Source organism: Thalassophryne amazonica, chromosome 21 (genome assembly GCF_902500255.1).
Source record: "Thalassophryne amazonica chromosome 21, fThaAma1.1, whole genome shotgun sequence".
Taxonomy (NCBI): Eukaryota; Metazoa; Chordata; class Actinopteri; order Batrachoidiformes; family Batrachoididae; genus Thalassophryne; species Thalassophryne amazonica.
The window spans coordinates 33,865,028-33,888,423 of NC_047123.1; the positions used below are offsets into that span (position 1 = coordinate 33,865,028).

Here is a 23,396-nt window from a genome sequence, read left to right on the forward strand (position 1 = left end):
TATCCTGATCAAAAATGACTCCAAGATTTCTCACAGTATTACTAGAGGTCAGGGTAATGCCATCCAGAGTAAGTATCTGGTTAGACACCATGTTTCTAAGATTTGTGGGGCCAAGTACAATAACTTCAGTTTTATCTGAGTTTAAAAGCAGGAAATTAGAGGTCATCCATGTCTTTATGTCTGTAAGACAATCCTGCAGTTTAGCTAATTGGTGTGTGTCCTCTGGCTTCATGGATAGATAAAGCTGGGTATCATCTGCGTAACAATGAAAATTTAAGCAATACCGTCTAATAATATTACCTAAGGGAAGCATGTGTAAAGTGAATAAAATTGGTCCTAGCACAGAACCTTGTGGAACTCCATAAATAACTTTAGTCTGTGAAGAAGATTCCCCATTTACATGAACAAATTGTAATCTATTAGACAAATATGATTCAAACCACCGCAGCACAGTGCCTTTAATACCTATGGCATGCTCTAATCTCTGTAATAAAATTTTATGGTCAACAGTATCAAAAGCAGCACTGAGGTCTAACAGAACAAGCACATAGTAGGAGAAACATGCCCATATCATGTTGCTTGCACCACCATGCTTCACTGTCTTCACTGTGAACTGTGGCTTGAATTCAGAGTTTGGGGGTCATCTCACAAACTGTCTGCGGCCCTTGGACCCAAAAAGAACAATTTTACTCTCATCAGTCCACAAAATATTCCTCCATTTCTCTTTAGGCCAGTTGATGTGTTCTTTGGCAAATTGTAACCTCTTCTGCATTTATTTAACAGAGGGACATTGCGGGTGATTCTTGCAAATAAATTAGCTTCGCACAGGCGTCTTCTAACTGTCACAGCACTTACAGGTAACTCCAGACTGTCTTTGATCATCCTGGAGCTGATCAGTGGGTGAGCCTTTGCCATTCTGGTTATTCTTCTATCCATTTTGATGGTTGTTTTCTGTTTTCTTCCACACGTCTCTGGTTCATGTCAGGTTACTTCCCCATCCAAGGTCAGTACCCATTTACAACTGGGTGGACTTACACAATGTAGATTGTCTTGTCTTGTCCAAGGACACAGACAGGTAGCGTGATTCACGGGATTCAAACCCATGTCTACATATTGGCAGGCCAGCTCCTCCACCTGTTCTACTCTCCTCCTTCATGAGGAATCAGAAGAAAAAATGTGAAAGAAAACAACACAAATACAGTTTGTAGTTAAGGCTGAAATGATTGAAACCGACAGTGAAAAGCATTGTTGGTTTGATACCATATCTGGTAGAACCGCCCTCAGAGATCCCATAAATCCGCACGGGGAAGCACTGAGACGGACTTTTGAAATGTGAGACCAAAACACAAGCAGATACATGGACAGAATTACTCTATATTTGCGTGTTTCACAGACATATCCACAGTGATGTGCAGTTAAAATGATTTCTCACACTCTGAAGAAATTTTCCTGTCTTGTTTAAGGACATGTGGACATCCAGAGAGGAAACGAGGGATTGAACCACCAACCCTTCAGTGAATGGATAATGCCCTCTTTATCTGAGTCACAGCTGTTCCTTCATAAAAGGGAATTATATTAGCTTTCTGGGGGGAAAAAAAAATAAATTATTGGGTTTAATTAGTTCCACAGTTACACCTGTTATTTGATCGTATTTTTTATTTTGACACGGTACATTTTGTGCTTCTTCAGAGATTACATTTACACTATAAGTGGTAGATTAATAGGATTAATTTTCTTGGTTGCTCTCACATCCATATTTTCCATTCAAAATTCTTAATTATTGATAATAATATAGCTGATTGTAATTAGTCACGTTTCAGCCGTAAAAAACACACACAATAAAAAAAACCTTTGTGCTGTGACACGGTGCAGACGGGTTTTCCTGGTTTCAGAGTCCCCCCCCCCCCCCCCCCCCCCGCCCAATGTTCCGCCTCTTCGAAAATGAGGTGACTGGTAGATAAGTAGTTGTGTCATGTTGGACGAGTCCTTGGCACGAGTCCTTGGGTACCACTAGAAGACAATCAGAGTTCAGAGTTATTAGAAATCCCTCATTCTCACTCTGCTGTGTAAACGGCCCGACGGCCTCCATCTGAATGAGTCTGGAGGAAAAAAATCACTGCTGTCGTGCTGAAATTGGATCACAGTGGCGTGGTGGTGATAGTGTGAGCTGAATGTGGGGCGGAAAAAAATCGTCTACAAACATCAGTAACATGCTTCTGGAGGATAAAGTTTGGAAGGTTGTTTTTTTTTCATTAATAAAGAAGTGAAATTTTGACTTCATTAAACCTCAAAATTAGGACGAAGGATCCTGCTGGAAATACTGTACACCCAACATGTTTTTTTTTCTTTCTTAGTGCACTTTGTGTTTCAATTTTTTTTTTTTTAAGCAGTACTTCACTTGCAACTCAGCTTAAACATAAAAACGAAAGCAAGTATTGTAAATTCAACCACAAGATTATTCCATATATTAGATTTATGTATTCCAGAAGAGGTATTTGTTGACCCACATGGACAACATGAAGACTGATTCATTGAAGCAGCTACTCCTGTTCGGGGTTCCTGTTAGATCATCAGTCTCCATCTCACTCTGTCCTCTGCATCTTCTTCTGTCTAACCAAACCCCCTGCATCTCCTCCCTCACCACATCCACAAATCTCCTCTTTGTCCTGAAACTTCTCCTCTTACCTGGCAGCTACATCCTCGGCATCCTTCTCCCTATTTACCCTATGTTCCTCGTCTGTACATTTTCAAACCATCTCAGTCTCATCACTCTAACTTTGTCCTCACTTATCTCACCTCATCTCCTCACAGGGGAGGTGATGGTCTAGTGGTTAAGGTGTTGGGCTTGAGTCCAGAAGATCATGGGTTCAAATCCCCACCTGACTGGAAAATCACTAAGGGCCCTTGGGCAAGGTCTTTAATCCCCTATTGCTCCCGGTGTGTAGTGAGCGCCTTGTATGGCAGCACCCTGACATCAGGGTGAATGTGAAGCATAATTGTAAAGCACTTTGAGCATCTGATGCAGATGGAAAAGTGCTATATAAATGCAGTCCATTTACCATTTACTTATTATCTGGGTAGAGATTGCATTAATTAGATTACTTATAATTCTGTCTTGGTTCATTAGCATTTACCTTTTTTTAAACATGAGGTTTTTAAGAGCATTTGACAGGAAATTATGTGTTTTACTATAATGTGTAACATCAGTTGACTACTCAGAAGAAGTAAGTCCATTATTAATGGTGTTTACCCTGGGTTCTGTAGCATGAAGCTGTTCAGAGTCTATAACTCCCTATGGATTGGACACCGATCCAACACAGGTTGCTTCCCCAGGCAAGGCTAGTCCCCATTTTTTCCCTGGGTGGACTATGGACTGATGCATGTGACGTAGCTTGACAAGTCATGTGACAAGGAATCGACCCCACGTCTACATATTTGTGGCCCAACGTCTTATTCCACTGAGGGATTTTAGACGTATGTATGTAATGAAATACCAGAAGCGTCTGCAAACCTCTAGCCCCGCCCATTTAAGTTCACATGAATATAAATATTTAAATATTCAAGTTCACCTACAGTCTACACCTACAGTAAAGTGTCTCTGGACTGCGTGTACACGGGAAGTGGGCTTAATTGTATTTAAAAGAAATATCTCCACATTTACCCATTGAACAGTTTAAGTAAACAACCACGTTCCAGCAGTTGTCTTTAAAACTGCACATCCAAGCATCGTGACATTTTTGGCAGTGCTGCTAAATCGTGTTGTGATAATACTCATTACTTTGGCCTCATAAATATCTAATTCATGCGTGAAATGAAATCAGCCTTTGCGTAGATGGAGTGTAACTGTGTGATCAATCCTGTCTGTTATTTCACTTAATGGTTTCATGATATAAATGTTGACACTGGTGTGACTTCTTCACTTTTGTCAAGAACATTTTGTGAATTTAAGCTGAAGCTCTGAAGAAACACTGTCTGACATTTATCCTGCAAGTGCTGCAACTCACACATCATTCACTTATTCAGGTTATGACATACGGTGCTGTATTATCTGAATTCAAAAGACATCCACAAAATGGATGTTTATTTGTTGAATTTTTCTTCCTGGCTGTAGGAGTTTCACGCCGGGTGACTACGACAAACCCAGCAGCTTCATCCAGTAATTAAAAACTGCTTTCTGAGTGATTTTGTCATAAATCACAAGCAGTGTAAACTTGCTCACCTTTTGCAGAACTGGTCGCCATTTTGAATTTTGGCAGAAAATTCACATGTAATCACAGACATTCTGCGAGTTCTCATGTTGTAGCCACAGAAAGTAAAAACCAAAAATATTTGACCTACGTGGTAAGGAACTTGGACAATGACTGCATACGTAGCATAACATGCAACTAGGGTTTGCACGAATGCAGAATGTCCACGGAAACGTCTGGTACCTGAAAATACGATGAAGGAAAAATAAGCTATAAAAATATGCATTTAACTCCCCCCCCCCCCCCAAAAAAGGAGCAAATTTTTCATTATATTACCATTTATTAAACAGATTTCAAACAGTCAAACTTAAGAAAATTGTTTTTAAAATAAAAATTCCAAATAAAAAAGAAAAACCTCAGTTTGTGCATAATTCCAGCTATTTGTCTATGAAGGATTGCAGAGCTGAAATATAGAACTCCAAAGAGTTGATGTAAATTGAAATCAACTCCGCCAATAGTATCACTGGAAAAATAACTATTAGAGTTGAACAAGTTGATTTAACACTATGAAGGATTTGATTTCACTCTGAGAGTTATATAAACTTTAAAGTGTCAAATGTACTGCACTGCCAGCAGAGTACATTTTACTCTGCAAAAACAAACCTACAAACAAACTGTAAATATTATTTTTTGTTTGTCATTAAAAATGTGACTTTTTCATATTTTAAAAACTTAAACACTCAATCTAGTGAAATTATTGGTTCTAAAAATGTAAGTTTGTTTGGGGAAAAGGGAACTCAAATTGTCTGTAACTCTGAACTGCACTAAAAAAAGAAAATGTTTGAACCAACTTAAAGTGTTACAATTTGTAAAACCCTGAATGAATTAAGTTGTTTGAACTCAAGTTTGAAAGTTAAATCAACTCTAACTTACAAACTTAAGTTCAAACAACTTAATTCATTCAGGTTTTTGTAACACTTTCTACGTTGGTTCAAACATTCTCTTTTTTTCAGTGTGTTTGTTTTAGCAAAATTGCAGAAAAAATGTATAATTTTGTCATTCTGAATTGTATAGTTTGATCCAGAAGCAAGTGACATCTTAGATTTAGGCATTAACTCAATTTTTGCAGAATGTCCAACTGTTCCATAAAACATTCTACCAAATTGTTCCCATAATTTTTTCATGTCTTTTATTAGCAAACAGACGACAGTAAAAACATCCTTCTTAGTGAAGGTACAAACTTTTTCCACTCGGGAATGAGGCTCTCTCGAAATCCCCGCATTTACAAACACACCCACAAAACCATAGATTTGGCGAGGTGGAATACACCGTTTGTAATTACATTCAAAGTTACATTCTGCTTTACCTGCGTTTATTTTTCTGGGGAAATGTATTGAATGAAACCAGCAAACATACTCTTTAAACGTGATAATAAAGTGCGTAATTAAGTTGTATCAGGAGAAAATACAGTGCAGATGTGAGTGAGAAGTGATGGATTGTGTTACATGGTGCAGACGTGTGTGTTACGTTTGTGCAGACTGTTTTTAATGGATTTTTATTTTTTTTCATTAACGGATCTTGTGTTTTCCAGGCTTTAAATCCAAGCAGCAGATGGCAGCTTCTGACTGGTGTGAAAGACTCCAGCAGCTTTTGGGGAATTTTGGGTTGTAGGGGGTGATTTTAAAGACGTGCCGACCTACACTTTTAATTTGATTATAGGACAGTGATGGGCCAGCTTGGACTTGGTACTGTTTGAGAACGGGAGCTGCATTTTACAGAAAGTGTGAGTGTGCAGCGGTGCCAGCTCCAGAATCGAGGCTTTCATTGGCACAAGTCAACGGCTGAGGGAAAAAGAGAGAGAGGGAGTTACCCAATGCTGTTTTGTAATTAAATTCGGTCAAAAAGCCTTTTCATTTAGCCGGAGTATGCACCATATTCACGCCGCTTCTCCTCGTCCAGACGCCACGCCGCTCTCCTCCTCCTCCACTTCTTCTTCTTATCGATCATTGAGTTCAGTGATCTCAAACGTTCACGGTTTCTCTCCTCTCCTGGGTCTTCACATTCCTTTCACACATGCGTTTCTGTGCTCTCACTCACTGTCACATTTCCACACACGCACACCTGCACAAACAAAAAACACAAGATCTCCCACGTCTCCTCGCTCCTTCATTATTTTTTCCACATTTCTGGCTCACTTTCAGAATTGTTGCTGTTACAAAAGGTTGACTTTCCTCTTGCTGTGATTCTTACAAACCCTTCTGTGTGGCTGATGGTCATGAGATTGATTTTACAAACGTTCTTACACTTGAGAAGTGTTTCTAAAAGTGTTTCAACATACAGGGGTTATATTATGCACACTCCAAGCTAAAATAATGTGCCAGTGGACTAAGTGGCCTCTGTGAACGTGTATGTGTGTGGGTGTGTGTGTGTGCATGTGGCTTCAATCACAGACAAACTGCGGAGAGCTGACATTTGTCGTTTGGTACATTTATGTATTTTGGTTCAAGGATGAACGCTGCCAAAATGGAAAGTTGATAGAACTAATATTTTTGGAGAAATCAGGGATATTAGCTAACAAAAGTGAACAATGGATGTTAATAATTAAATGCTGGACTCACACACCATTCCAGAAAGGGGTGGTAAATCATCATCTATATAGTAAAATCCAAGTGTGTGGCCATGTGTGTGTGTACATGTACGTAACTTCAATGATGGAGAAACTAGTGAGAGCTGATATTTGTCGTTTGGTATGTTTACGTATTTTTGGTCAAGGATGAACGCTGCAAAAATATAAAGTTGATAGGACTCATATTTTTGGAGAAATTTGGGTTATTAGTTAACAAAAGTGAACAATGGATGTTAGTAATTAAATTCTGGACTCACGCGCCATTCCATCAAGGGGTGGTAAATCATCATCTTCATATTAAAAGCCAAGTGTGTGTCCGTGTGTGTAACTTCAATGTTGGAGAAACTGGGGAGAGCTGACATTTGTTGTTGGTATGTTTATGTATTTTGGGTCACGTATGAACGCCGCAATAATGTGTGGTCCTCTGTTTTATTGGTTTTGTTTTTATTTTGGTAGATTTTATTGGTTTTATCTTTTGTATGCTGTATGTATTTATTTATTTATCTTGCACATTTTAGTTAATTTTATTGTTAATTTTCTTATTTTTTATTTTTGACTACTGGGGTTTTATCTATCGTGATTCTATTGTATGTGTAGCACTTTGGAACATTTTTGTTGTTAAATGTGCTATATAAATAAAGTGGATTGGATTAAATTAGATAATGTAAAGTTGATAGGACTAACATTTTTGGACAAATTTGGAATATTAGCTAACAAAAGTGAACAATGGATGTTGATAATTAAATTTTGGACTCACGCGCCATTCCAGCAAGGGGTGGTAAATCATCATCTACATATTAAAAGACAAGTGTGTGTCCGTATGTGTAACCTCGATGATGGAGAAACTGGGGAGAGCTGACATTTGTCGTTTGGTATGTTTACGTATTTTGGGTCAAGGATGAAGGCTGCAAAATATAAAGTTGATAGGGCTAATATTTTTGGAGAAATTTGGGATATTAGTTAACAAAAGTGAACAATGGATGTTGATGATTAAATTCTGGACTCACGCGCCATTCCATCAAGGGCCAGTAAATCATCATCTTCATATTAAAAGCCAAGTGTGTGTCGTGTGTGTAACCTCAATGATAGTTGTTTGGTATGTTTCCATATTTTGGGTCAAGGATGAATGCCGCAATAATGTAAAGTTGATAGGACTAATATTTTTGGAGAAATAAGGGATATTAGGTAACAAAAGTGAACAATGGATGTTAATATCACCATTAATCAGTCGCTGGTAACCAGACAAACTCAGAAAAAAATAAATATCTCAACCTTGCCAGGATGTAAAACATGACATCAACAAAATGTGCCAAATAATAAATACAATTATTCATAAAACTTTCTCATTTTAATTGATTGGATGAGGGGTGTCTTCATCTTTCTTGCACTGACCACATGGCGTGTGGCCACAGCCTGTGAACCAGCCCTGTGGGCGTGTCTTTCAGAGAAGGCTGCTGTTTAGAACTTGAGTTAGAAACGTCTAAAATGAGCTGCTTCCGGCATAAAAGTTGCTGAGCACAGGTTAGTTTCAACAATTATTGATGAATAACTGCAGGATTCTGAGGATGTTTAACAGAAAACTCCAACGTTATTGAACTGTAACGGCAGATAAAAACACTATGACCCCTTTAATTATCTGACATTGATTATTATGGGAAAGGAGGCCCTGGAGAGGCCTCCAATCAGCAACTGGCTGTGTGCTTAATCATCTCCAGCACTGGTGCTGTTTGTGTTTATGTACCCGGCTGTCTCCTTGTCCGTGAGCCTGTTTGCATTCGTGTGTCAGTTGATTGGCTGATTTGCTAAGGTGTGTTTGTCTATGCATGTGTGATCCCGCTGATATGTGTGTGCGTGCGCATGTGTGTGTACAGCGGGAATAAAGCACCCCATTGATAAGAACAAGTTCTTCTTGTTAACGTATCAGCAGAACTGGACTTGCGCCAGTGTCAAAGTCCCGGCGGCTCGTTTCTACACAACCCCCGCTATGACACACCACTTACAACCCCAGACACATGGGCTAGATGTCCCCGCAATGCAACATGTGTTAACACTCTCCCTCCTAGAGATACATTGAAGAGGACATTGGGCAATGTTTCATCTTACATCTCTCTAGCGGGAGCCTAAAATGCTTCCATGTGCAGTCGTTGCATTCCAGCTACCTTTTTGAGGCATTTGGAGACTCTCCCCAAAGACACCTGATACCCAGGGGAAAGCAGATAGTCATGAGAAATACCTGCTAGCTCTGAGTTGCCATAACAGTTTTAAATAACAGAAGGGGGAATTTTTGCCCTTGTTTTGGCACATGTGCCAGCTATTGTTTTTCTCCTCCAACACACCAGGGACAGGGAGCCGCGGCTGCTTTATGACTGTCAGAATCGTCGCCCCTGGAGGCTGTAGAGGGGCATCGGCTCCAGTCAGCGCACTTTTTTCTTTTCTTTTTGTCAAATAAATGTGTGTGGATGAAGGTCGGCGGTAGAAAAAAGAGGTCCAGTACGTGGAACCAGCACCTCGCCGAGGTCGTGTTATGGTGTCTATTTGTTTAACCATTGCAGACCACCACCACAGAGCCAGTCTGCACACTCGTTTTCACGGCACGGATGATCACAGCAAATTTGTGCCGTGCACGGCCACACAATTTATCACAACAGTAGGTCGAACAAGTGCCTCAGTTTGACAAATGCATGTGGGTAGGTGCATGCTGGGAGCAGAAATGCTGCATTTAGTGGAAACACTGCACACATCAAAATTTCACTTAATGGAAAACAGGGTGCCTTTTTTCAAATGTGGAGTCAGCGAGCACTTTGTGTGTGGGAGGGAAGAATTGTTTAAGGACAGTGTTAATAGCACGTTTTGGTCAGGAGGGGAGACCGCGGACCCTTTTAACACATTCAGATCAACAAAATGAACAGGAAAGACCAGTTACATCAGCGTATGTCTGTGACAAGACATATCAGGAAAAAGAAAGAAGGAAGAAGACTAAAGCCTACACATCCCAATGATACAACTGCTCACAACTAGCAGCTGTTTTTATGACTAATCAAATCACTGGGCAAAATTATTTAGGCAAATAAAAAACTATGTAATGAAGGCAAACTGGTTAAACCATTGTGTGCTTTCACACAATGGTTTAACCAGTTTGCCTTCATTACATACTTTTTTTTTTATTTGAAGACTAAGGAGCAATCCCAATACTCTCCTTTGGGCTAAGGCCCAATTCCCAATACCATTTGGCAAAGACCCAGTCCCAATACTCTACCCTTCCCAATCCCAATACTCTCCTTTGGGCTAAGGCCCAAATCCCAATGCCCTTTGGTGAACACCCAGTCCCAATACGCTATCCTTCCCAATCCCAATACTCTCCTTTGGGCTAAGGCCCAATTCCCAATACCCTTTGGTGAAGACCCAGTCCCAATACCTTATCTTCCCAATCCCAATACTTTCCTTTGGGCTAAGGCCCAAATCCCAATGCCCTTTGGTGAACACCCAGTCCCAATACGCTATCCTTCCCAATCCCAATACTCTCCTTTGGGCTAAGGCCCAATTCCCAATACCCTTTGGTGAAGACCCAGTCCCAATACCTTATCTTCCCAATCCCAATACTTTCCTTTGGGCTAAGGCCCAGTCCCAATACTCTACCCTTCCAAATCCCAATACTCTCCTTTGGGCTAAGGCCCAATTCCCAATTCCTTTGGCAAAAGCCTAGTCCCAATTGGACAGCAAAGCCGCGTTTGAGGGTGGGCACTAAAGGGTTAAAATATAACGCATATGAGGCAATAATCCTCTCTGAGTTTTTGGGCAAAGTTACACGGCAAACAAACTGAAAATGTAAAGAAAAAGTGACAATGCAGCAAAAAGTTGCAGTTTGTTTGACCTGGATCTCAAACATGTTGAGGTGGTTGTGCAGGCAAGAGAACGCAGCTACTCTGGTTAGCTGTGTAGGATAACACTTACCGACCCGATCTCTCCCATTTGCCTCATCTTCCCTTTTCCACTGGGAACTGAAAAAAACTGCACTTTTCACGATTGCTTTGGTGATTGCAGCCGAAAACAAAACAATACACCATTTATCCATGTGAAGTGATGCTGTGTTTATATTGCACAATGGGAGGCTCCCCCCAGAAGTGGTCAAATCCCACGATATCACCCAGGGGTTCAAACGAGACTGTGCTGCCCTATAATCTCCCTTCCCAATCCCAGTACTCTCCTTTGGGCGAAGTCACAATCCCAATATTCTTCCTTTGCCCTAGCAGTTTGGTGAAGTGGTAGGGTGACGGAAGAGTATTGGGATTGGACCTTACTGTCTTTGAGTTATCATGTTATTCTGTTGGGGATGGCCTCATCTGTCCATCTGTCCAGTCACTGCATTTTATAGAGTACCTGCCTCTGCCTTTCCCAAGTCTAGGACCAAAAAAGGAAAGAGAACGAAAGCATCATTTCCACATGGAGCTGTGTACATTTACAGAAGGCAACCAACCAGCGATCACACTTGAGTTATTATTACATAGAAGTCCTGCATCACTCTGTTCACACCATACAATCATGTGATCATGTCGGCGCCGCTCCTCCACAGGTCGTCTGTGGCGTGGTGCAGATTAATAAAAAAACTGACATATTAAATAGAAAGTTGGCAGCATTAAACCCAGTCGTGTGTGTGTGTGTGTGTGTGTGTGTGTGTGTGTGTGTGTGTGTGTGTGTGTGTGTGTGTGTGTGTGTGTGTGTGTTTCTACGCGTGCATGTGTCTGTGTATTAAAAACAGAGTTGTGTTGTCTCTGTTTTGGTGTCTCACTGTCTCTCTGCTGTCCCACTCTATGACGGAGAGTCAAGATGAGCAGTTGCAATCAAAAACAAATAAAATTAAAGAAAATAACTGTTACTCTCAAATGGGACTCATTTGTTAATTTGGAGATTAGTTAAGAAGTCCCTCCTTCCTCCCCCCTTAAATAAAGTTGCTAGTTCAAGTCCGCCCACACCATGTTCTCCTTGTATATCAGGCAGTAGGTCAGGAAGGGCATCTGGCATAAAACAGGCCAAATTGATGTGTGGCTAACCTGAGTAAAACAAGAGGTGTCAGAAGAAATTTGTAGGTTTTGAAATGTGCAGACTGAGTTGTTTGATTCATGAGAGAGAAAGAACGACAGAGAGAATGTTGTAAAAACAAGCTGTTAGTTCAAAATTCATCATAATTTGCTATAAACTTTCTCATCTGTCACAAAGTAAAACATCCTAGGAACACGGGTGAATCCATAAATGTTTGGGGGTGGGGAGGTCATCTGAGCAGATTTAGTTAACTCATCCATTCATGGAATGACAACGTAATATTGTCACTGATATTTTTTTAAAAATCATATTTTTTTATATTAGTATTAAGCAACTCTTTCCATCATGAATAACAACATAAAAAGTCTAATTTGCAAAATAAAATATTCATTTTATTGTAAACTATATCTTTCATAATCACCAGTGAATTTTTGACAGATTGAACAGGAATCTCCAAAATCACTGTAATCTATAACAGTGTTATGCAGATCATAGAGGTTCATCTTAACTTCTATGGACAGATGATACAGTGTAAAAATTACTTCATATTGTTGAACACCGTGAGATATGTTCAGCTTTTTTTCCAGTGGACGATAATGACTAAGAAATTCTGGCAAATATTAGGTCAAACGTAACAACTTCTTTTGTTTTACTTTTTACCGCATTGCTTTATTTTCTATTCATATATTTTGTTTCTGTCAGCATTTGCTAAAAATTAAAAAAATAAAAATCCAAAAACTTATTGCAGCTGCTCTCGTGCATTAATCATATGACTCCATCGTACCTTGGCTGGTGGAACTGGTTGCAAGTAGTCTCAATCTCTCCAAGATCAGAACCTGCGAGGACGTTTGGAAATGATCAAAACCACAATGACAGACAGGGGTTTACTTTACCAAATCTAAATTTAACGCATCATCATTGTCAAAGTGATGTGACTTCCAAACACAAGCGTGATACGCTTTCGTCCACACTGGATGTTCGCTGGAAATTCAAGCAACAGTACTTAAAGAGCGTGAACGTGCTTTTAGAGGCTCTGGAGTTCCACATGGCTTTGATATAGATCACAGCAGTGTCGCCACATAAGCTTTCCATTATTGTGATTGTTTAAAAGCTTTACGTCTTACAGTAAATGTAAAGTGACAAATCCAAACGAGCTCACTCATGCTTTACACAAAGACGGGGGTAGTTCCGACAAATGGAATTGTCCCCAAGGGCAAACCACATCATATTCTGATCAAACCTGATACATCTACCTCTTGAGTTTTTAACCATGCAATCAAGACCTTCGCCAACTTGTTGAGTGAGCCTCGATCAGTCGGAGGATAAGAGCCGACCAGCGAGGAGCTGTAGCTTTGTTCTCGGTAGCTTTCAGACATTGTGAATCAGTTCACTTTTATAAATTCTCTGTGTAGAAATGATCTAAATTCTCATTTTACAGGAAGAAAATAATCTCGTAAATGATAGAAAGCTCAGTTTAATTCTCCCTGATGCTTTTTGGGGAAATTTTCTATTCCTCTTCAACGTGTCTCTGGAAAAATTTAAAATATACAATAATTTTCTCTCTATCAAGATCGTTGCAAACTAAAAGATTCTTGAGCAAAGCTTTGATCACCAGGAGAAACCATTTCTCATTAATAGCATGCAGCCAGATTTTTTTTTTTTTCCACGTTGACATGCTGTGCAGACCAGGTAGCTCAGTGGAAAAAGAGTTGCACGGTCATCAATGAGACTGGCGTTCACTTTCTGCCAAAACTACTTGTCTATATCTTTGGACAAGAGACTTTATTTGCATTGTTTCTGTCAGGCCAGCTGTAATTTGGTACTGTTCCATCCAGGGGAAGAATCCAGAGAAAAAAGTGGCACCAACTGGTCTAAAGGCCTATATAAGAACTTCTTCTTAGCTGTGGAAGTAACCCGTGAGGGACTGAAGTCCTTCCATCTTCACCCACTTCATGCTACACTGTCCATGTATATGTTCTGACACCAATTGGCTTTAGAGCGTGGATAGAATTAACTTCTTGGCACACTGTGGCAAACACATTTGGCCATGACTGCCATGTTTGTTCACTGGGGCACCTACTGGCCAGTTTCTGAAACAACACAAATGGCTGCTGGAGTGACATGAACATCCATCAGTTGGTGACTGGTCCAAAAACACAATGCACACAAAAGATCTGTGCTTCCATTCAAGCTTGTAAGAGTTTGATCAAGAGCTTCTCAGACAGATTTGCAAAAATGGTGAGCTACTTTGATGAGGTGCTGAGAAAGGTGCCACCTTGGAAGGCTTTCTGGGAATTTACTTTTACACTTTTCATGCCACAAAAAAAAAAAAAAAACTTCATACTTATATTAATTAGGGTTTCAGTTTGAGCAATAACAGACGTGATGACAACAAGAAAAAGGCCTCCAAAGGCTACAAGACAGACAAGTGTTGAGAGAAAACTGGTATAGTTTCTTCTTCCATTTGTGGCTGAGTTTTACCTTTGTCCATTTTTAATTACTTAATTAAGCATACTACTATATTCTAGGGCATATCCCTTTGACAACTGTTCTTCCAATTTTCTGGCCTGTAGCACTCTCTCAAGTTGTCCCAAGGTGTACCCGTATTTCTTGGTGTCTTCCTCTAAATCTCAGAACTAGGTGGACCATGACCGGTCCTTTGTCCTCTAGCCCTGCAGATTCTACAGGAGAGCTTATCTGGTGATGTTTGATGCTGGCTCATGAAGAGTGTGGCCAAGCTATCTTCATCTTTCTTTGAATTTTCAGTTCTCCTGGTGTTGTTGGTCTTCTGCCAAAAATCCTGATTGTTGATGGTGTCAAGTCAGGGTTTCATGTGTATCTCCCTCAGACTGGTGTAGATTTTCTCAATAGATACCTTAGATCAGCGCATCAACCCTGACTTGACATTGGTGTTGACCAGTCTGGTCTTAAAGATGGTTCCTTCTAGTTTCAGATCTTCTTCAGCTGTACAAGTGTTGCACTTGATTTGCCAGTTCTACATCGGCATCTACTTCTGACTGGGGTTGTGTTCTTTGCTTAAATTTTGAGAATCTGTCTTCACCTTGAAGATGTTCAGATCCAGTTGTGCAAACGTGGTCACCACATTGTCAGCAAAGGGTTTGGTGTTGAAATGTAATCTTCATGTGCAGTCATCGTAAAAGTTTGCTCGATATGTGGAAACCAGTCGTTCTTGGTAAAAACTGGGACGATGTGATGCAAAATGTGTTGGGATGTTGTTGGAAAGGTTTCACTGATGTCCAGTATTTCCAGTATCTCTCTTCCACATCGTTGCTTCAGGGTTCACATTGTGCCAGGGAGGGTGATGCTTTGACAACCTAATTGAGCAGCCTGGCAGGATCTTCTTGCTAATGTCACATCAAGTCAACATTTATTAGTCTTTGATCTTGAGCAAAAACACCTTGAAACCTTTTAATGGCCCTTCACTTCATCCCCTTCTTTTAATGCTGTTATTCTGGGCAGCGGCTCTTATAAATAGCTAATAAAGACTAAAGCTATGACGCATTTATCTTAATGCTAGGCAGCAACAGGGACAGGTGTGCCGGCTTATTCCTGCTTTTGTGAGACAGCACAATTAATCTGCTTTGTGCCAAGTTATGAGCAAAATGTGGAGTGTAGAAAAAGAGAAATGAAACACCAAAACGGAAAGTCATGAATTTTACAGTGAACTGAAACCAGAGTGCAACTGATCTTCACTGGATCTCTGACTTCATTCCAGTCAGTTGAGAAATATATGAATTTCTTTAAATATGGGGGAAATGTGAGGCAATGGTGTAAGTTCCCAAAATCTAAGTGGCTCGCTAGGTGAACCTGAAGTTTGGAGTGCAGAACAAACATGGTGTGATATTAGCCATATGTGATCCATTTACAGCAGAATGAATCAAGTAATACGGGCTGGGTGGCAGTTGCCAGGGTTGGGTCCAGTGCCACCTGACCAAGACAGGAAGAGCGATGTGCTACAGCGACTCTGTGCTGTGAGGGATGAGCAATGAAAATAGATCCAATCAGATCAATACAGTTACAGAGAAAAAAAGATGTCATCTGAGTAGAGATACACATCTTTTAAAACGATGACTTTTTATGGGTTACACACTTTTCTCCATAAAATCGTAAGAACTGTATCACCACTCCACGAACGTAAAGCAGAGTGACTACTGCAGGAGACTGACTGCCACACTAGACTTGAGGCTGTGAGCACTCCCTCATTCGTTCTTTCATTATCTGAGTCCAGGTCACAGGATCCCAAGGCATTTCCAAACCTGCTAGGAAATATAATTCCTCCAGCATGCCCTAGGTTTTCACTAGGGTCTCTTTCCAGTTGGACGTGCCTGGAAGATTTCCCTAGGGAGACAAACAAGGGGGTCATCCTTACCAGATGCTCAATCCACCTCAACTGGCTACTTTTTGATGTGGAAAAAGCAGTGGCTCTACTCAGAGTCCCTCCTGGATAGTCAAACTTCTCACCCTATCCAGAGGTGTAAGCCCAGATACCTGATGGCAGAATCTCATTTCTGCTGCATATCAACAACCTTATTCTTTAGGTCATTACCCAAAACTCGTGAGGATAGGAGCATAAATCAACTGGTAAATTGAGTGCCTCACCTTCTGGCTCAGCTCCTTCTTCACCACAATGGTCTGGTAAAGTGTGCCAAATCTACCGATCTCACACTCCAACTTACCCCCCACTCCTGAACAAGGGGCGTGACTCCATCTTTTTCTTGGCTTCCTTATCTGAAGCTACTTCAGCAAATTCCATGACTCACTCATTTTGTTTGCAGTAGTCGCAATTTTGTTCATTTCTTCACATAAAATCCTATTCAGGTGTTAGACAATGGAAAAAAGCATCAAACTATTATTTATTTACTGCGTAACCTGCAATTCCTGAACTTTTCCGTGACAAAGGGACTATCCCCTGTAATTTTGCTGTAATCCATTCACCAATTTTTGAGTTAGAGCTTTTGAAAACAGTGTTTTATCATGTAACCTCTACCCTCTTCTGTTGTTTGGCATCCGTAATTGTTGACCTTTCAGCTAATAATTAGTCACAGCTTCCACTCAGCTCAATGGGGCTCACATAGAAGCTGGTGGGGAAACTGTTGTATGGAAGTTTAGCCAGTATTACACCCAGCTACTGCTACTGTTGTTGCATCTGTTTGCTGATGGTATAACTCAGAACGTGGCTGATTAAAGTTTTGGCAAATTTTGCCAATGACTGGAATCTGCCTTACCTCTCATCACTGCTACTAAGGTGAAACCAAGCTCTCGTCAGGCATTACAAAATTACTCTGAGACGAGCAGCAGCTCTCGTGCAGGCGTGCATCCAGGGATACCCGTAGGATGTTTTTGTGAGACTATTTTCAATCTGGGGCAGCCTGCTGTGGCAGTAAGTGAAAGCAAAGGGGGACAAAGTGATGAGGGGCTAAACCACAGTGACCAGATGGAACCACAGATTATTTTAGAGGCATGACCGCCTCCGCCATCCATATGGGGCAAAAAAAAAAGGAGCTTTTTAGTAAAAATGTTTTTAACGACATGGTGAGCAGGACTGGAGGATCTTATATGCACAGTGTCAACACATGAAGGCTCATCTGTGGATCTCCAGGGCATGTTGTTGTGATGACTTTTACTCCATCATGTGAGCAATATGGCAAAATAAAAGCCCTAATAATGAGAAGTGTTAGGTTACAGTAAAGCTTGCCAAAGCTAACACTGTGAGGCTGATTATTACTTGAAAAAACAGTCTTAAAAAATACTGATGATGATGAATTAACCAGAGGAAGGAGGTGTATGTTAAGACGTGGGAGAGAAATACTATATTCTAGCATTTGATAGGAAAGACAAGACATAGCAAAGGATAAAATGCAGTATCTTAGCGATTGTCTGGCAACATAATTATATTTTCACTTTGAGTTTTTTGAGCTATTTCACCTGGCATCCAGTGTAATCTGGGTTTATCCAAATTCCTTTCTCATGCATCATGGAATTTTCCAACCGACTGTTGTAAAACTGGAAGACCAGCATTTGAAAAAGATGAACTGTTCAAATCGCCGTGGGGGCTTTTGACATCGTGGACTTTTCTTCCCAGTTGACTTTTGGCCATTAAAAGTTTCACAGAAGTGTAAAAGTAACTAGAAAATAAACACTCCTCATTCCACAAGTGTTTGTTTTGGGAAATCTCAGCGGAAAATTGAGATTTCTCATAATGATGCTGGCATTAGTTATCTCCTTTATTTTAATCATTATTACACAAATAAGCAAAGTCTGGAATTATGTGTTTCCACTACACTGCACCCATTACAGTCCCGCTTGTAATTATGTCTAATTAAAATGTAGTAATTAATAACTGTCTCAGGTCATGTGAGTGTAAATTCTTGTGAGACGTTTTCCACTCCGGCACTACTTTGAAAGCGCGCAATAATAAATCAGCTGGAGGGAAACTCTGTCAGAGACTAAAGGTTCAGGGGACCGAGCTGTTTGGGGGTTCACCGTTTAGTTAATTAGTTAGTCAACCGAAGATAAACACAGTTTGTCATTTAAGCACAGACGGCTAAACAGCTGACCACAGCTGGAAGTTCCTGATCACATCAAGGCTCCCATGACGAAAGGCCACGCTAGCGGGACGACGTACTTTCAGTCATTAAAAAATATATATATATTACTGTAATGTTTTCAAACTGTCACATTGATATTTTATGAAGGTTTTATATTGCTCGCTTTAAGGCGTTTGCCTTCTATGTCCAACCTGAAACTCTTTTAATTGTTGTTGTTGATTGAATTGAGATGAGATTTGTCTTATGATGTGCCAGAATATATTTACAGTGGTCCGTAGAGGGCACAACTCTTCCAAATTAAGACACCGGCAAATGCGGAAAAAAACGAAAATCCACCTGAGACCTTCAGCAGAAAGCATCTTGCAATATCTTGGAACACAGAGAACAAAAATGTATAATGGGCTCATCTAATTTGGGATATTTTTTCCCCTGTCATCTCAAAAGGTCAACAGATGATAACTTGTGGTTGTGTAGCGATGCAGATTTACTCATAAACATTCATGAATTTGGTACTCAAAATGAGCTATTCCACAAATGAGCTATTCCTGTGCAATAGTCCAGCAAATATATTGCCCCATTCCAAAAATCTGACCATATTACTATACTTTTTAGGGTGTATGTCACAACTGTCAAAACATGCCCCTTGAAAAGTAAAAAAACAAAGTTACACCAGCACATAAGTCACACCTTTTTTTTCTGTATATGGAATTCACTGTTTAAACACAGTATTTCGCTGGAGCAAGTTTAACGAAGGACAGGAACTCAGTGTAGCACCTGTGCACACCACAGCATGTGCTGTTACTTAACATAACCACTTTTACAGACTTTCACAGACTGCTGACCCACAGTGTTGGAAACACTACAATAAAAAATCCATTTGATTTATTTTTATTTTTATTAGCCATTTTTGTGCAGTATTGTAGCATTCTTTTATTAGTAGTTTTTCTTTTGTTTTGTGTATTGATTCCGAGAAAAGCCTGAGATAAATAGTTATTTGTAGTAGTAGTAATAGTAATAGTAGTATGTGTTACTATTGCATGATTTTTCAGTATATAAGTCACACTTGAGTATAAGTTGCAGGACCTCCCAAGCTAAAATAATAAATAATCTGCAACTTACACTTGGTAAATTTAGGTACACTGAAATAGAGATCACAGCATGACGGTGACGTCCCTTGGACAGCATGTCCTTTATCTGTGTCAGTCCAGTCACCATCATTGATCCATGATGAAGATGCTCTGGACTTTAGTTTTTTCCGTTCCCATATTAAGTGACTCATAGATTTATAGTACTTGTACAGTTTAGCCTGGGAGGCAGAAGCGTCTCGAAATCTCCTTCCACCCACCCAGAAGACTTCCTCTTTTCTCAATTCAGAGGAGGAAATTCAGCCCAGATGTGACTTCAAACAAAGGAAAAAGCTGCAGGGATTGGAGGTGGGATCAGGCCGGGCTTTCGCGTGACCCCAACTCCTGCTTTACCTCACATCTGTCTGTTTTCCTCCTCTTCTGTTCTTCCTCTCGTGATCTCTCTCAGGTCTTCTAAAACAGCGGCCTGTTTGTTGTTAGTGTGCGCCGCGTCACTCTTGCCTCGGCCGTACCTCACATCCTGGACGCGGCGATAAGGAAATCCCGATTAGCATCAAATGCTCACCAATTAGGATGAAATTGGTGGATTTGTGAAGGTCTTAAAAACACCCCCTGTTGGCTGTTGTGTGGGCCAAGCAAACACAGATTACCATAATTTCAGCTACCAATGACAGGGAAGAATCACACATCTTTTAGTCTTTTCCAACAACAGCAAATAAAACCCAGCTCTTCTATATATCAAAGACAAATTTCACCATTTTTACATTTCTGCTCAACAGGAGCAGTGTTCATGTGATCATCCCCTTTGACTGCACGATAACTTAAAGAATGATTTTAACAAAAAGTTGAATAGATGGGTCCTGGCTCAGGGAATAGTGGATTAAATTTTGAGACAAACCAAATTTCAAGTCGTTCATCTATTTTCTTTTCTTTTCTCTCCTCCCACCAATGGAAGGCAGCAACAGAAGTTCCTCCAATAAGTCCAGACACAAAAGATTTTATTTTCCTGTGCTGAGTTCTGAAAAGTGTTTGACGGTGGCTGTAGCGGTAATCCTGCCACCAGCCACCAAATGGACATGTCTGTAGGTTGGAGTACTATCCCAGAAGCAGATTAACATCTTGCCCAGGACAAATGAAAGTCCAACTCTTTGGGTCCATCCTGTCTCTTCTGTGGTGGTGAGACCCTTGGACAATCCTTTGGAGAATCTATTGGAGTCACTGGAATGATTTTAGTCCCATTTCCACTGCAGGAACTAGACCTGTAACCTTTGCGTGATTTCTCTACTGTCAGCCTTTTCCCCCCTACATTTCCTTTGCAGGAACATCTGTGGCACACTATTTGATTAGTTGTGTGGTCTGAGTAGTTTTTGTTGTTGTGGAGGTTCTCTTGAAGGTACTTCTAGCCCTGGTTTGAATTTTCCCTTTAATCTTGGCACTGCTTCAAGATCTGTTGCCTTTTTTTTCCTCCATTCTGCTCATTTCTTAGTTTCACTGTCACAAATAGCACTTATTGTTTTCCAATTTCTGTGCCCAAGTTCAACCAATCAGCATTAAGCCCCACCCATAGAATTTCTGTAGTAGTACCCATATCCATACCCATACCCATACCCAATATCCCATATCTGGAACTTGCATCGCTCCAAAAAAGGTTCAGAAAAATCTCTTTTCAGGGGAGGCTCCTGCAGAAGATAAGCACAAAGGTGTCGGACCCCTTAAAATGGCCTGCAAGTTCCAGCAGTAGGAACACGCCTTTGGTGTCCAATGAGTGTGTACATGAGGTGTCCTACTTGCATTGTGAGGTGTGATCAGAGGACCTTTGTGGCCGGGACGGCAGTGGGATCGAACCCCAGACTGCTCAAACTAAAGACCAGAACTCTACCAGGTCAGCCAACGGGGAATTCCCCATTAGCCAAGCCAGCGGGAACATCTTTTCAATCTGGACTTCACCTTGCTACATGAGGGAATGTTAGCTTGTGACCATGTAGCACGTTTCTCTGGGTATGACCTCAGTGTTGAAGATCCCAGCAAGTGAAAAACACCAAGGGGACACACACATCTCACCTGGCTGTGGCAGATAGATGCTTATTTTTTAGTGTTGAGGATAAACCGGTTATCTGCCACCCAAAGCAAGCGGGATGATGAAGTAGTGCACCGTACCAGCGCATGCATCCAGACTTGACTGCACATCAAAGCTTCAAGAGTGTTGCCATGTGGATGTTTCAGGAAATGAAGGTTCTAACACGTCCCAATCTTTGAGAGGTAGTTGCTCGGAAGATGGGACTCTCACTCTACTAAAGCGTAGTTCGGTTGAACATCTTTTGACAAGTTTTAAAGTATTATTTTTCAGTGCAGGGAACAGCACATGTCAGCCCAAAACAGCCACCATTTATCACGTCAATTAAACATGCTGCTAAGCAAGTGTCTTTTGTGTTAAACTCCTGAAAGGCAAGAATGACAAGAATTATGTCAGCCACACGTAGAAAATGACAATAATCCACAATCGTCTCGTCTTGTCCTCGTGAGTGATTTCAGACCTCCCCATCCCTTTGCCTCAGTCTTTTTTGGCCTCTGTAATCAGCTTCTCTCTCTGGGCAGAACTACAGGGCCTCGCTTGTTGTCAGCACGGTGTTTTTACAGCCTGACATTAGCACAGGGCAGCATTCAGCCGCGACCCGCGCTGACTCTCCCCCACCACCCCTAGTAATTCACAATGTGAGGATGCCCCGCCTTCCTCGCTACCGAACTGAGCACCGACGTGGGTTTTTTTTTGTTTTTTTTTTGACAGCTTGGCAAACCTTTTCACTCTTCATAGGGTGTGACGCTTTAAACGTTAATATTTTATGGATTTTAAGTGCTGCTGTAAGTCGCCGTCGAAGCGTTTTCTTGTAGTTCAAACATAACGAGGATGGAAGGTGGGGAGGTAAATGTTGTTTACACTCTGCCGGCTAATTAGAGTCCTGCTTCTTGTGGGTCCTCTCATTCCACGTTTACTCGTGTTTATTATGTATACCTGTACGTTGTGTTTTTTAATCAAGATATGTTTGCACTCACTCAGCCAAACGGCGAATACGAACAGTGGTCGAAAGGCACTGGGGCATTCCCTCAGCTCGCTCCTTGAGTAAAATATACCGTCTCCTGTTGGCATGCTCATTTCTCTCTGCTGTGAAAATGTACCGGCGTCTTCTGGGAGCCATGCTGTGACATTAGATGCGTGCAGATTAATAACCGATGGGGGTAAGCATAACTACATCGCCTTAGAAATTAATGAACACATCGATCGCCCACTCCAAACATAATCAGCATATTTTTCTTTAAGCACATTCTCGAGCACGGGTCCTGATTATATCAGTGATTTGCAATACGACCGTTTCCCACAGTTAGTTCTTTCAAAGAATGTGCCAATACTTGCGGGAAGCTTTTTAAACACAAATGTTGCCAACTTTGATGTGCTTCTTCACTGTCCAGATGTTAATTCATGCAGGAGAAATGTGATAAGTTAATGAGGTCTCGAGGGAACAGAGCAAATATAAGCAATGAATAAATATATCGGAATATCTGCCTGTATTTTTTTTTTCTTTCCCCTATTTAACGCTCTTTGTGGCCCAAACGGGAGCAGAGCAGATGGACAGATCGGGCTTTCATGTGGGTCAGTGTATCTGCAGTTTTATCGAGGTACAGAAGCGTGCAGAGTAAATATGCCACACCAAAACTCTGGTCTCTGGGTGAGACCGAAGGGGAATTTTTGAGATTTAAGTGGGTGAAGATGGAAATCTGAGTGTGTTTCCGTGCCAGGGGTCTCAAAGTGCAGGTTCAGGTGCCAGATTTGAAGTCTTGGCCACAAAATCTCTTTATATATTATTTATCCCCATTTTTTTTCAAAACTAAATTGAAA

General features: G+C 40.8%; 1 protein-coding gene across 2 annotated transcripts in view; it reads left to right on the forward strand.

Annotated features, from left to right (window-relative positions):
- The window catches only part of flrt2 (fibronectin leucine rich transmembrane protein 2), a 65,756-nt gene that overhangs the window by 28,583 nt on the left and 13,777 nt on the right, over positions 1 to 23,396 (forward strand). The window contains exon 1 of one of the 2 annotated variants that reach the window (XM_034161658.1): positions 6,029 to 6,052. The exons of the other annotated variant lie outside the window; for it this stretch is intronic. The gene's annotated coding sequence lies outside the window, so the exon portion shown is untranslated. Of the gene's footprint in view, positions 1 to 6,028; positions 6,053 to 23,396 lie in introns of those variants that run through there. 2 annotated transcript variants of the gene reach the window in all.